The 15,668-nt window shown below is 46.3% G+C and overlaps 1 pseudogene; it reads left to right on the top strand.

The window, feature by feature from the left end:
• Positions 1 to 906: 906 nt before the first annotated feature.
• On the top strand, positions 907 to 4,565 carry LOC124675299 (annotated as a pseudogene).
• Positions 4,566 to 15,668: the final 11,103 nt, after the last annotated feature.

Genomic DNA, 15,668 nt, shown 5'->3' on the forward strand with positions numbered 1-15,668 from the left:
AGAGGCGTCCAGGGGAGAGCGGCGGAGGACGGCGGCCATGGGAGGAGCGGCGAGGACGACGGCGGGCGGCGGTGGGCGGCGGGCGGCGGCCGACGGCTAGGGGCGGCGGTGGGCCGGGGGCTAGAGGAGGGGCGCAGGAGTGGGAACGGAGAGAGAGCTGTGTTGGAGCCTGCGGGAGCAAATGTGAGAGACGGGCTGGGGTCTGGGCCTCTGGGGGTGAGCTGCGGGATTCCCGATGCGTCTTGCGGGATGGACTCAGCCAAGCTGGGTTGTGAAGCTCGATTTGAGCTTCACAACCTGGCCAGGCTGGGAGCCCTTATTCGTATGATGTGGGCTAAGCTCTACTCGACCCACCCAAGCTAACAAACACAATCTGAGTTGGAAAAGTGGGATGAGGAGAGATTTTCTGAGTTGACTCAGGCCACCAAACACACCCTATGTTCTGCTTCTCTAGCCACTTGGCATGCCCTTTTTTTGTTGTTGTCAGGGTTTCCACAAATTATGCAATGCATGATTATGCCTGCCTAGTTAGTATTTTAACTCCATTTTCACCTTGAAGGATGCAGGCCATTTATCTGCTTGGATGGATACAAGTTGCTTTCTGCATCTGGGTCGTATTCTTGTCGCCCTCCTCCGGCTTCCAGCACTGCCGATGGTTGAAAAAAACAAGTAAAGTAAAAGAGAAAAGAAAAAGAAAAGCCCCTGCGTGTAGACATCCAAGACGGAGACGCGAAAAGGGCGAGGAGAGAGACGGGTGAGAGCGAGGCACGCTACGCCTCACGTCGCAACAGGCAGTATTATTAAATGGCGGCCATAAATAAAGAGGCGTAAATCCTAGGGCGGGGTGGGGGGGCGCGTGGTTTTATTGGGCTGCGGTGGGGCGCGTCGCTTCCCATAGGGTTGCCGTGGTAGAGAGAAAGGCACGAGCAGTGGCTAGTAGAGTGAGAGTGAGAGAGATAGGATAGGCGAGAAAGGGAGCACTGTGTGTGGGAGAGAGAGGAGCGGCTCTCATTTCGTCTTCCTCTTTTGCGCCTCGTGAACTGCGCATTGCTGCTCCTGCTCAAGCTGACTGCCGCCTCTGCACTTTGCATCTCCCACCTCCTCCTCCTTGTCCTACTCGGCGCCGCTCCTTCACAACCCTAAATCTCGCATCCGCCGGCGCCGCCGTCCTCCCGCCGGTAAGATTCTCCCGCTCCAAATCCCCAGGTTCTCTTGTGCGCAAATCTGTGTTTTTTTTTCAGTCTCTGCGTTGGTGCTTTGGGCAAGCTCTAAGCTTGAATCCCCATTTTGTTTGCCATCTGCTTGTGTCTTGTTGCTCCTTCAAGTCCAGAGGTTTACGGATCTCGCATCATTTTGCCACAGAAAAACGAAGCAAAACCCCACCTCACCTACCGCATCTATGTTCCTTTTGCTTTTCTTCTTTCTCCTATTATTATTTTCAAATTTTAACTACCGAGTGGGGAAGCCGGGACACTGGGGGAAGATGTAATGAGCAGTAGTATGAGGTATTCTAGAAAACAAAATATATAATGAGTAGGAGGGCACCAAGATCGGCTCAGGTTCCAGTTCGTTCTTGAGATTCCTATGCTTTTTTCCTCCACTATGTTAGTGCCAAATAGGTTACTGTATTTATTTCTCTCTGAAAAATACAGTTTCCTCGCACCATCTGATCCAGTTCATGCTTGCTCTCTTGCAGGAACGCGTGATGCCGGGTCCTGATCCAGGAAAGCTGCCTCTTTGCTCACCAAACTGCAGGCGGAACAGTTCCTAAACTTGAAGTGCATCAGCCGTTTCGCGGCCTCCACAGTCCACCCACCCAGATGCGGTTGCTGGCTGCAGAGCTCTGCAAGTTACTACCACTGCTCTAGGTACCAGCTTCTGAGGCGGCAGTGCTGGCGAGGATGGGTTCTTCAGGGTGCTCGGAGATAGTCGAGATGGCGGACGAGCCCAAAGACTCCCGTCCGGGCGGGGGCGGCGGCGTGACCCACCTGCGGGTGCGGGTGAAGCCGGCGGGGCAGGAGCACGGGGCGCGCTCCTGCTCCGTCGAGGACGACCTGGACCGGCTCCTCAGATCCTTCAACGTGCGCACCTCCGCTCGGGCCTCCGGCCAGACCAGCACGGACCGGCGGCTCATCGCGCTCGGCAAGGCGCCCATGTCCAGCTCCGAGATCATGGAGTCCGTCAGCCTCAAGCAGGCCCTCAGGAAGATGTGCATCTCCCAGGCCTCCGAGATGGCCGCCTTGAAGCGGATCTCCAAGCCCGCGGCCGCGGCCGCTGTCTCGTCGTCCAACGCGTCTGATTCCGGGGCGATTAAGAAGCTTTACGATTCCGTTGTGGTTCATACCACCACCGGCATAGAGCAAGATGCGGAGGCTAATAAGGGTGGCAAGGCCTCTGTTCTGCCTGACAAGGCTGTGGTGAGTTTGTCGGTTGCTAAGTCAGCTGAATCGTCAAGCAAGAAGGTGCTCCCCAGCAAGAGCTCGGCCAACAAGCATTTGCGGTCAGCTTCTCCAACCAAGGCCAAGGTTCAGAAGACCAGAATCCAAGATGTGATGGCGAGCGAAGATCCGTCTGCAGGGAAAACCGTGGCAAAACAGAGGAAGGGGAAGTCTCCGAAAGCGTCTAGCCCGCGGGCTGTTCCGGTAGGCGGCTCGCGCCTGGTGAGGCCAGTGTTCCGCAGCAAGTCCTCCACTAAGAAGAAGGTCAAGCCCGAACCATCTGCAGCTGTGCCGGCCATTAAGCGTTGTGAAGCAAAAGGTTCCACTTCTCATGCTAATAAACTGCAAGAGGCCATTCAGGATGAACCCAGAACTCCACCGTCAACCAACAAGAAGGGTGCTGACAACAGCTCTTTCGGCGCCGAAGGAGCAGATTTTGGCAAGGGATGTGGTGTTACGGGGATCCCTGTTCCGCAGCCTGGTGAATTGTCGAGGTCGAAGGAAAAGGGTGAAAGCTCCCAAAGCTCGAAGAGCAGCATTGGCGACTACAGCAATAGCACCAGCACGAGCATCAGCGAAGATAGCTATGGCAGTTTCAGTGCTAACGGCAGCAGGCCTCACATGTCGAAAGATGTGAGATGGGGAGCCATGAAGCGCGTAGCGATCCAACAAGGGACCCTAGGGCTGAAGAACTTCAAGCTTCTCAAACAACTTGGCTGTGGGGATATTGGAACTGTTTATCTTGCTGAGCTGGTGGGTTCGGACTGCATGTTTGCGTTGAAAGTTATGGACATTGAGTACCTAATAAGCAGAAAGAAGATGCTGAGGGCTCAAACGGAGAGGGTGATACTGCAGATGCTTGACCACCCATTTCTTCCTACTCTGTATTCTTATTTCACGACAGATAATCTGTCTTGCCTTGTCATGGAGTATTGTCCAGGGGGTGACCTGCATGTCCTAAGGCAGAAGCAACCCACTAGGACCTTTTCAGAAGCCGCCGCTAGGTACGTAACATCAGTGATGGTATTTCTGTGTTCTCTTATTGACATACTACACTTGAATTTGACACGATGAAGCTGCTTAACGCTGAACCAAAGTCATATTAAACTGATGTGATGGCATAATCTACCTGAAAGCTGCGTTTTTATTGAACTTTTAACTCATAAAGATTATTATCATTGTGCAGGTTTTATGTGGCTGAAGTTCTTCTAGCGCTGGAGTATCTGCATATGTTGGGGGTTATATATCGCGATCTGAAGCCTGAAAACATACTTGTTCGTGAAGATGGGCATATCATGCTCTCTGACTTTGATCTGTCCCTGAGGTGCTCAGTTAGTCCAATGCTCGTGAGGTGTTCATCAGTAGGAAGAGATGAGCCACCTAGGCCTTTGGGGCCTTGTGCAGAAAGCTGCATTGATCCACTGTGTATCCAACCATCATGGGCCAATTCTTCTTGCTTCACACCTCGGATGGTACCTTCTACCCCTTCCAGGACACGGAGGCCCAGAGCTGAGCCCCGAAGAAACCATCGCTTCCGCAGCTTGTTGTGGAACCAACTGATGCAAGGTCAAATTCTTTTGTTGGAACCCATGAATACCTTGCCCCAGAGATAATCAGAGGAGATGGCCATGGCAGCTCGGTCGACTGGTGGACTCTTGGCATCTTCCTATATGAACTGCTCTATGGCAAGACACCATTCAGGGGACCTGGCAATGACGAAACACTTACGAATGTGGTCTCACAGGGGCTGAAATTCCCTGATAGCCCAGCAGTCAGCTACCACGCTCGCGACCTGATCAGAGGGTTGCTCGTGAAGGAGCCAGAGCACCGGCTAGGCTCGAGGAAAGGAGCAGCTGAGATCAAGCGACATCCTTTCTTCCAAGGCCTGAACTGGGCCTTGATCCGTTGGACTGCACCGCCCGAGACCCCGAAGAGCGTCGACACCTCAACCATTGCGGCAGCGGTGGCACGGAAGAAGAAGGAAGGCAAGTGTCTTGAGTTCCGGATGAATGGGGACGACATCGAGTTTGAGCTCTTTTAGTAGTGGCAGTAGTAGTAGAGGTAGTACTTTGTATTCTGATGAAGAACATCCATACCATGGTAGCTAGTAGAAGGTAGTAGTTTCACTCCCCCACTCCTCCCCTGCAGTTTTTTCTGTTGAAAATGAGTATCTGTTGTCACCTGCCAATGTTGGGATGTAGTGTAAGGTCGGCTGTTGTGCCTGTAACTTTATTCCTTGTTAATACCATCAGATATCAGATCGGCACGGGTAGTTGTTAGCTTGTCATGGGCTTTGTGCAAGCATTTTTCTTTTCGAATGCAGCCATGGTCTTGCAAGCAATTGCAGCTGGTAGAACATGCTGCTGTGCTGTCCATGGGTGGTATCTGGAACAAACTGTTACTAGTTACAGTAGTTGTATTGCTGGGAAGTATCAGTAACTCGACTAAGGTCGAGTAATAAGTTATGTAACATGTGTCTTTGTTGGTTAATATCATAAAGTTAGGAGCACAGGTTCGGCAGTTCTGTGTCTACTACTGACTTCACAATTATGGACTGACTTCACAATTATGGGTTGGGTTTTGCTGATAGAACGTACACTAGTGTGCACCAGTTACTGCCTGCGGAGTAGCATAAATGTACTGGTATGAATCATCTCATTGCTGCACTGACTGATGTGATGTGATTATTAGGAGGCCGGGTAAAAAAACTGGTAACTCGTTTGGGAGCGATTTCCTCTATTTTAGAACGGAGCTAGTTTATGCTAAAAAAGGAAATGTACATGCAAGGATGACTGTTTGGTAGCTTCAGTTTTACTGTTTACCTATTTATGCATCTTGTTTCAACAGGCACACGCCCTAGTTATTTTTTTTCCTGCACATGCTGAAAGATCAAAATATGTTTTAGCGAAATAACAAACTAACAACTATAAGTTCATAGATTACTCCCGGGAACACGTGGGACTTTCTTGTTGAACTTGAAATGAACTTTCTGGAATTAAGAAGCTCGGAGTAGCCCGGGAGCCAAAAATCTGGTTTCCCTGAGCGTTGCTAATAGTAAATCAGTAGAACAGCATGATAAATCACAAAATGGGCATTTCCTCTACAAAATCCATTGTAATATGTACAAATCTAGTCGTATATCCCATTTGCTGGCCAGGACACTGCGCTAGGCGAGGAGCGCAGCGGCATGGTCCTGTGGCGGCGGTGCGGAAGCGCGGCCCTGCATTGACGGTGTGCTCGACGTTGTCAGGCTTCGGGCGGCGTGGGTCACCTTCTTCGCTGTCGACCGAGCCTTCGGGGTGGGGATTGGGGCAGCCGGTCCGGAAAGGAACCGGCGAGCGGCATGGGGTTGCTGGCTTGTATCTAATAATGGTGGTATGGCTCTAGTGTTCTTCTTGTGACAAGTTCTTTTTGATGTTGGCCTCCTGAATCTGGCCTATGACGAGTTCCTATCTTCCCCTCGAAGATTTCTGCAGTTTGGTGATATCTAGAGCGGAATCAATGTGGTTGTGTACACCTCTTTCTTCATCCAGTGTGGTTTTATTTAGGCGAGGCGCACCTTCTATCGGTGTCATGAGACATGTCTTAATATAGATTTCCATTAAACAGAGGTGGAGAATATCATGGTGGCTACGATCGAAAGTTGGTAATGGCGGAGAAGGTACTTATTGCGGTGGAGACAATGCGACAAAGGTTTTCCCTCTATGTCGCGTGTCTGGTGACTCGCAGCAGTAGCCTTGGAAAGCGGGGGTGACAACACATTTGGATTGCATTCTTGGCGGTGCTCCCAGAGAACGAGCCACGGCTTTTAAGGTACACAAGGTCTGACCTTCATTGATTGTAGCTGGTAATGGCCCTACTAAAGGCATTGCTTTTCAAACTTAGAATTTCTCCAGGGTGAAATGTGGTGACCCGACATACCACTGCATGGTGTAGTATGCAAGTCTGATATAACACCAATGAAACACCGTTCCACTAGTATTATATCGCTCAAAGTGGTACAACAGAAACATATGCGGGTCCAAGGCATACAGACTCTGTTACATAAGATCATCACAGCCTCCTACTTTACAATGAGGTAAAACTGCAAATAAACTCCAGAAGAACGACTCGTAGTCTAGTCTTATTACGAACTCTGTTTGTAGAGTATTTAACTAGCTATAGAGGCTATGAATAGATTCTAGCTAAATAGGAGCTAGGTTTAGGAAACTAGTTCCTTTCTATTGCTAAGCTAGGTTTTATCCTTATTGGATGTGGTGTTTGACTCTTCTGACGGTTCATGTCCCTTGAAGTAGTTGTTGACTCCTCGGTCTTCGAGTTGCACTGTAGATCCTCCTTTGATGCATCTATATCTAAGCAGGGGATTTAAGAGTGGGATGAGTACGAGCGTACTCAACAAGTTCATTATAGGAAAGAGGTGTTTAATGCACTAGCTACGACATTAGACCGTAAAGTCTAATACCAATGCAGGTTTTCATAACCATTTCTTCAAAAGGTTGCTTTTATTCGTAAGAACTATATCCGTCAGCCTTCACCGGTTTACTAGAACTTCATGGAGTTCCTTTCCGAGCAGCGTTCGCAGCTTCCATATCCCGGAACAGGGAGTGACGAGTCACGATTCATTACACTCTGCAGAGGTGTGTTGCTTTACCCATAAGAGATCTTAACCTTGGTGCCAACCGGGCGCGCAACCCGTCCACACTTCCTTTGGTGTGAGGCCCGGTATAAGGTCATAGCCAATCATATTCCTCCGCTACCTCGCACACCCACCCTTTGTTGCATACCCCGACCCTGGGTCCTCGCCGGTCCTCTTACACCAATTAAGGATGGACCCCGACCGCGACAACAGTTCTGGGCTCTACCATAAACTCCTTCGCCGGTAGCTGCAACCCATCATAGACCGCATTACCGTGGGGAATTAGAATGGGATCCCCACCCTCCGGTTGTTCTCGCAAGATACAACTGCTACGGTAAGCGCATCCGTTGATGTACAAGAGGTGGAAATACGATTGACTATTCCGTCCCACTCCAGATCTTATGGTTAACACGAGTATTACGGCACAAGAATCTGAAGGAGATATGCCCTAGAGGCAATAATAAAGTGGTTATTATTTATATCTTTATGTTTATGATAAATGTTTATATATCATGCTATAATTGTATTAACCGAAACATTAGTACATGTGTGATATGTAGACAAACAAGAAGTCCCTAGTATGCCTCTTAAACTAGCTTGTTGATTAATGGATGATTAGTTTCATAATCATGAACATTGGATGTTATTAATAACAAGGTTATGTCATTGTATGAATGATATAATGGACACACCCAATTAAGCGTAGCATAAGATCTCGTCATTAAGTTATTTGCTATAAGCTTTCGATACATAGTTACCTAGTCCTTATGACCATGAGATCATGTAAATCACTTATACTGGAAAGGTACTTTGATTACATCAAACGCCACTGCGTAAATGGGTGGTTATAAAGGTGGGATTAAGTATCCGGAAAGTATGAGTTGAGGCATATGGATCAATAGTGGGATTTGTCCATCCCGATGACGGATAGATATACTCCGGGCCCTCTCGGTGGAATGTCGTCTAATGTCTTGCAAGCATATGAATAAGTTCATAAGAGACCACATACCACGGTACGAGTAAAGAGTACTTGTCAGGAGACGAGGTTGAACAAGGTATAGTGTGATACCGATGATCAAACCTCGGACAAGTAAAAATATCGCATGACAAAGGGAATTGGTATCGTATGTGAATGGTTCATTCGATCACTAAAGTCATCGTTGAATATGTGGGAGCCATTATGGATCTCCAGATCCCGCTATTGGTTATTGGTCGGAGTGAATACTCAACCATGTCCGCATAGTTCGCGAACCGTAGGGTGACACACTTAAAGTTGGATGTTGAAATGGTAGTACTTGAATATGGAATGAAGTTGGAATATTTATTCGGAGTCCCGGATGTGATCCCGGACATCACGAGGAGTTCCGGAATGGTCCGGAGAATAAGATTCATATATAGGATGTCATTTTATGTGAATAAAATGTCGCGGAAGGTTCTATGGAAGGTTCTAGAAGGTTCTAGAAAAGTCCGGAAGAAACCACCAAGGAAGGTGGAGTCCACAAGGGACTCCACCTCCATGGCCGGCCAGCCCTAGATGGGGTGGAGTCCCAAGTGGACTCCACCATAGGGGCCGGCCACCCCCCCTATGGGAGGTGGAAATCCCACCTTTGGGTGGGAGTCCTAGTTGGGCTAGGTTTCACCACCATATGGAAGGTTTTTGGTTCGGGTCTTATTCGAAGACTTGGAGACCAACTCTTGGGGATTCACCTATATAATGAGGGGCCAAGGGAGGGGGCCGGCCACCCCAAGACCACAAGCTGGCCGCCCCCCATAGAGTGGCCGGCCACCCCTCCCAAACCCTAGCCAAGCTCCTCTCCTCCATATTGCTCGCATAGCTTAGCGAAGCTCCGCCGGACTTCTTCACCGCCACCGACACCACGCCGTCGTGCTCGTCGGATTCAAGAGGAGCTACTACTTCCGCTGCCCGCCGGAACGGGGAGGTGGACGTCGTCTTCATCAACAACCGAACGTGTGACCGAGTACGGAGGTGCTGCCCGTTCGTGGCGCCGGAACCGATCGTGATCAAGATCTTCTACGCGCTTTTGCAAGCGGCAAGTGAACGTCTACCGCAGCAACAAGAGCCTCATCTTGTAGGCTTTGGAATCTCTTCAAGGGTGAGACTCGATAACCCCTCGTTGCTACCGTCTTCTAGATTGCATCTTGGCTTGGATTGCGTGTTCGTGGTAGGAAAATTTTTGTTTTCTATGCAACGTTATCCTACAGAGTGGTATCAGAGCCGTGTCTATGCATAGATGGTTGCACGAGTAGAACACAATGGTTTGTGGGCGTTGATGCTCTTGTTATCTTTAGTTGAGTACTTTGCATCTTTATGGCATAGTGGGATGAAGCGGCTCGGACTAACTTTACATGACCGCGTTCATGAGACTTGTTCCTCGTTCGACATGCAACTTGTATTGCATAAGAGGCTTTGCGGGTGTCTCTGTCTCTCCTACTATAGTAAAGATTCAATTTACTCTTCTATTGACAACACTAGTATCACCGTTGTGGTTCATGTTCGTAGGTAGATTGGATCTTACTCGAAAACCCTAAACCACGTAAAATATGCAAACCAAATTAGAGAACGTCTAACTTGTTTTTGCAGGGTTTGGTGATGTGATATGGCCATAATGTGATGATGAATATGTATGAGATGATCATTATTGTATTGTGGCAACCGGCGGGAGCCTTATGGTTGTCTTTAAATTTCATGTTGAGTAGTATTTCAAAGTAGTTGTAATAGTTGCTACATGGAGGACGATCATGAAGACGGCGCCATTGACCTTGGTGCTTCGCCGACGATGATGGAGATCATGCCCATTGATGATGGAGATCATGTTCGTGCTTTGGAGATGAAGATCAAAGGCGCAAAGACAAAAGGGCCATATCATATCACATATGAACTGCATGTGATGTTAATCCTTTTATGCATCTTATTTTGCTTAGATCGCGACGGTAGCATTATAAGATGATCCCTCTCACTAAAATCTCAAGATAATAAAGTGTTCATCCTTAGTAGCACCGTTGCCAAGACTTGTCGTTTCGAAGCATCTCGTGATGATCGGGTGTGATAGAATCAACAAGTGCATACAACGGGTGCAAGCCAGCTTTGCACATGCGGATACTAAGGTGGCCTTGACGAGCCTAGCATGTACGGACATGGTCTCGGAACACGTGATACCGAAAGGTAGAGCATGAATCATATGATTGATATGATGAACACTTTGAGTGTTCGCCATTGAAGTTACATCTTGTCTCGTGATGATCGGACTTGGTGTGGTGGATTTGGTTCGTGTGATCACTAAGACAATGTGAGGGATATTGTTTTGAGTGGGAGTTCACCTAGTTTTTAATTATATTGAATTAAAATTTGAACTCAATTTGTCATAAACCTTAGTCTAAGCTATTGCAAATATGTTGTAGATATGGCGTCCTCAATCAATTTTAACCAGTTCCTAGAGAAAGAAAAGCTTAAGAGCAACGGTAGCAACTTCACCGACTGGTTCCGTCATGTGAGGATCTTCCTCAATGGCGGAAATCTGCAATATGTGCTTGATGCACCGCTAGGTGACCCTCCAGCAGAAACTGAAACCGATGAAGTAAAAGCTGTTTACGCAACTCGGAAAACTCGGTACTCTCAAGTTCAGTGTGCCATCTTATGCAGTCTGGAAGCCGATCTTCAAAAACGTTTTGAGCACCACGATCCACATGAGTTAATCAATGAGTTGAAGACTATTTTTGAGACTCATGCGGCCGTGGAATGCTATGAAGCATCGAAACACTTCTTCAGCTGCATGATGGAAGAAGGCAGCTCCGTTAGTGAGCACATGCTCGCCATGACCGGGCATGCGAAGAAACTCAGTGACTTGGGAATAGTGATTCCTAACGGATCGGGGATTAATCGTGTCCTTCAATCACCGCCACCTAGTTACAAGAACTTTGTGATGAATTACAATATGCAGAACATGAACAAAGAGTTACCTGAACTCTTCTCCATGCTGAAATCTGCTGAGATTGAAATTAAGAAAGAGCACCAAGTGTTGATGGTCAACAAGACCACTAGTTTCAAGAAACAGGGCAAGTCTAGAGGCAAGAACAAGAAGAGTGGCAAGAAAGCTGCTACCCCTCCTGTGAAACCTAAGACTGGCCCTAAGCCTGATGCTGAGTGCTTTTACTGCAAGGAGAAGGGACACTGGAAGCGTAACTGCTCCAAGTATTTGGCGGATCTGAAGAGCGGCCTTATCAAGAAAAAGAAAGAAGGTATATCTGATATACATGTTATAGATGTTTATCTTACTGGTTCTCGTACTAGTACCTGGGTATTTAATACTGGTTCGGTTGCTCATATTTGTAACTCGAAACAGGAACTAAAGAATAAACGAAGACTACTAAAAGATGAAGTGACCATGCGCGTTGGAAATGGATCCAAAGTCGATGTGATCGCTGTCGGCACACTTCCTCTACATCTACCTTCGGGATTAGTTTTAAGCCTAAATAATTGTTATTTTGTACCCGCGTTGAGCATGAACATTATATCTCGGATCTTGTTTAATGCAAGACGGTTATTCATTCAAGTCTGAGAATAATGGTTGTTCTATTTTTATGAATAATATCTTTTATGGTCAAGCACCACAAAAGAATGGCTTATTTCTGTTAGATCTCGATAGTAGTGATACGCATATACATAACATTGATGCTAAGCGAATTAAACTTAATGATAATTCTACTTATATGTGGCACTGTCGTCTTGGTCATATTGGAGTGAAACGCATGAAGAAACTCCATACCGATGGATTACTTGAATCACTTGACTTTGAGTCACTTGATAGATGCGAAGCATGTCTAATGGGAAAAATGACAAAGACTCCATTTTCTGGTATGATGGAGCGAGCTACCGACTTATTGGAAATCATACATACCGATGTATGTGGACCAATGAGCGTAGCATCGCGCGGTGGTTATCGTTATGTTCTAACCTTCACGGATGATCCGAGTAGATATGGGTATATCTATTTCATGAAACATAAATCCGAAACTTTCGAGAAGTTTAAGGAATTTCAAAGTGAAGTAGAAAATCAACGTAACAAGAAGATCAAATTTCTACGATCCGATCGTGGAGGTGAATATCTGAGTTATGAGTTTGGCATGCATTTAAAGAAATGCGGAATACTTTCACAATTGACACCGCCGGAACACCACAACGAAACGGTGTGTCCGAACGTCGTAATCGAACTCTCTTAGATATGGTTCGTAGTATGATGTCTCTTACTGATTTGCCATTATCATTTTGGAGTTATGCATTAGAGACAGACCGCATTCACTTTAAATAGAGCACCATCAAAATCCGTAGAAACGACACCGTATGAATTATGGTTTAATAAGAAACCTAAGTCGTCGTTCCTGAAAGTTTGGGGTTGCGAAGCCTATGTAAAGAAGTTACAACCGGACAAGCTAGAACCCAAAGCGGAGAAATGCGTCTTCATAGGTTACCCTAAGGAAACTATAGGGTACACTTTCTATCACAGATCCGAAGGCAAAATCTTTGTTGCTAAGAACGGAACCTTTCTTGAGAAAGAATTTCTCACTAAAGAAGTGACTGGAAGAAAAGTAGAACTCGATGAGATTGATGAATCTATACTCGTTGATCGGAGTAGCGCAAGCATCGGAAATTGTACCTGTACCGCCTACACCGGCAACGAGAGGAAGCTAATGATAATGATCATGAAACTTCGAACGAGGAAACTATTGAACCTCGCAGATCGACAAGGGAACGTGCCACTCCTGATTGGTATGATCCTTGTCTAAATGTCATGATTGTAGATAACAATGATGAGGACCCTGCGACGTATGAAGAAGCGATGATGAGCCCAGATTCCAACAAATGGCAAGAAGCCATGAAATCCGAAATGGGATCCATGTATGATAACAAAGTATGGACTTTGGTAGACTTACCCGATAGCCGAAAGGTCGTCGAGAATAAATGGATCTTCAAAAGAAAAACAGATGCCGATGGTAATATTACTGTCTATAAAGCTCGACTTGTCGCAAAGGGTTTCCGACAAATTCAAGGAGTTGACTACGATGAGACTTTCTCACCTGTAGCGAAGCTAAAATCTGTGAGGATTTTGTTAGCAATAGCTGCATTTTTCGATTTTGAGATTTGGCAGATGGATGTCAAAACGGCGTTCCTTAATGGAGACATTGAGGAAGAGTTGTATATGGTACAACCCAAAGGTTTTGTCGATCCTAAAAATGTCGACAAGGTATGCAAACTTCAGCGTTCAATTTATGGACTGAAGCAAGCATCAAGAAGTTGGAACCGACGTTTTGATAAGGTGATCAAAGACTTCGGGTTTATACGAGTGTCATGGAGAGGACTCGTATTTACAAGAAAGTGAGTGGGAGCTCAGTAGCGTTCCCGATATTATATGTAGATGACATATTATTGATTGGGAATGATATAGAACTATTAAGCAATGTAAAGGGTTATTTGAATAATAGTTTTTCAATGAAAGACCTTGGTGAAGCATCATATATATTAGGCATCAAGATTTATAGAGATAGATCAAGACGTCTAATAGGGCTATCACAGAGTACATACACGGACAAGATTCTAAAGAAGTTTAGAATGGACGAAAGTAAGAAAGGATTCTTACCTATGTTACCGGGCAAGGTCTTGAGTAAGACTCAAGGACCGGCTACGGCAGAAGAAAGAGAAAGGATGAGTCGGATCCCCTATGCCTCGGCGAGTAGGCTCTATCATGTATGCCATGCTATGTACAAGACCGGATATAGCACATGTCTGTTAGTTTGACTAGCAGATATCAAAGTGATCCAGGAATGGAACATCTGGACAGCGGTCAAGAATATCCTGAAGTACTTGAAAAGAACTAAGGATATGTTTCTTTGTTATGGAGGTGACCAAGAGCTCGTTGTAACAAGTTACACCGATGCAAGTTGGAACACCGATCCCGATGACTCTAAGTCACAATCGGGTACGTGTTTATATTGAATGGTGCTGCAGTGAGCTGGGCAAGCTCGAAGCAGTGCACGGTGGCGAAATCCTCAACAGAATCGGAGTACATAGCGGCTTCAGAGGCTTCATCAGAAGCGGTATGGATGAAGAGGTTCATTATAGAGCTCGGTGTGGTTCCTAGTGCATTGGACCCACTAGTCATTTACTGTGACAACATGGGTGCCATCGCCAATGCACAAGAACCAAGGTCACACAAGAGGCTGAAGCATATCAAGCTGCGTTATCATTCGATTCGCGAATACATCGAAGATGGAGAAGTAAAGATTTGCAAAGTACACACCGATCCGAATGTAGCGGATCCGTTGACTAAAGCTCTCCCTAGGGCAAAGCATGACCAACACCGAATGCCATGGGTGTTAGGTACTTGACAATGTAATCTAGATTATTGACTCTAGTGCAAGTGGGAGACGGAAGGAGATATGCCCTAGAGGCAATAATAAAGTGGTTATTATTTATATCTTTATGTTTATGATAAATGTTTATATATCATGCTATAATTGTATTAACCGAAACATTAGTACATGTGTGATATGTAGACAAACAAGAAGTCCCTAGTATGCCTCTTAAACTAGCTTGTTGATTAATGGATGATTAGTTTCATAATCATGAACATTGGATGTTATTAATAACAAGGTTATGTCATTGTATGAATGATATAATGGACACACCCAATTAAGCGTAGCATAAGATCTCGTCATTAAGTTATTTGCTATAAGCTTTCGATACATAGTTACCTAGTCCTTATGACCATGAGATCATGTAAATCACTTATACCGGAAAGGTACTTTGATTACATCAAACGCCACTGCGTAAATGGGTGGTTATAAAGGTGGGATTAAGTATCCGGAAAGTATGAGTTGAGGCATATGGATCAATAGTGGGATTTGTCCATCCCGATGACGGATAGATATACTCGGGCCCTCTCGGTGGAATGTCGTCTAATGTCTTGCAAGCATATGAATAAGTTCATAAGAGACCACATACCACGGTACGAGTAAAGAGTACTTGTCGAGAGACGAGGTTGAACAAGGTATAGTGTGATACCGATGATCAAACCTCGGACAAGTAAAAATATCGCATGACAAAGGGAATTGGTATCGTATGTGAATGGTTCATTCGATCACTAAAGTCATCGTTGAATATGTGGGAGCCATTATGGATCTCCAGTATCCCGCTATTGGTTATTGGTCGGAGTGAATACTCAACCATGTCCGCATAGTTCGCGAACCGTAGGGTGACACACTTAAAGTTGGATGTTGAAATGGTAGTACTTGAATATGGAATGAAGTTGGAATATTTATTCGGAGTCCCGGATGTGATCCCGGACATCACGAGGAGTTCCGGAATGGTCCGGAGAATAAGATTCATATATAGGATGTCATTTTATGTGAATAAAATGTCGCGGAAGGTTCTATGGAAGGTTCTAGAAGGTTCTAGAAAAGTCCGGAAGAAACCACCAAGGAAGGTGGAGTCCACAAGGGACTCCACCTCCATGGCCGGCCAGCCCTAGATGGGGTGGAGTCCCAAGTGGACTCCACCATAGGGGCCGGCCACCCCCTAT

Source organism: Lolium rigidum, chromosome 7, assembly GCF_022539505.1.
Source record: "Lolium rigidum isolate FL_2022 chromosome 7, APGP_CSIRO_Lrig_0.1, whole genome shotgun sequence".
NCBI lineage: Eukaryota > Viridiplantae > Streptophyta > Magnoliopsida > Poales > Poaceae > Lolium > Lolium rigidum.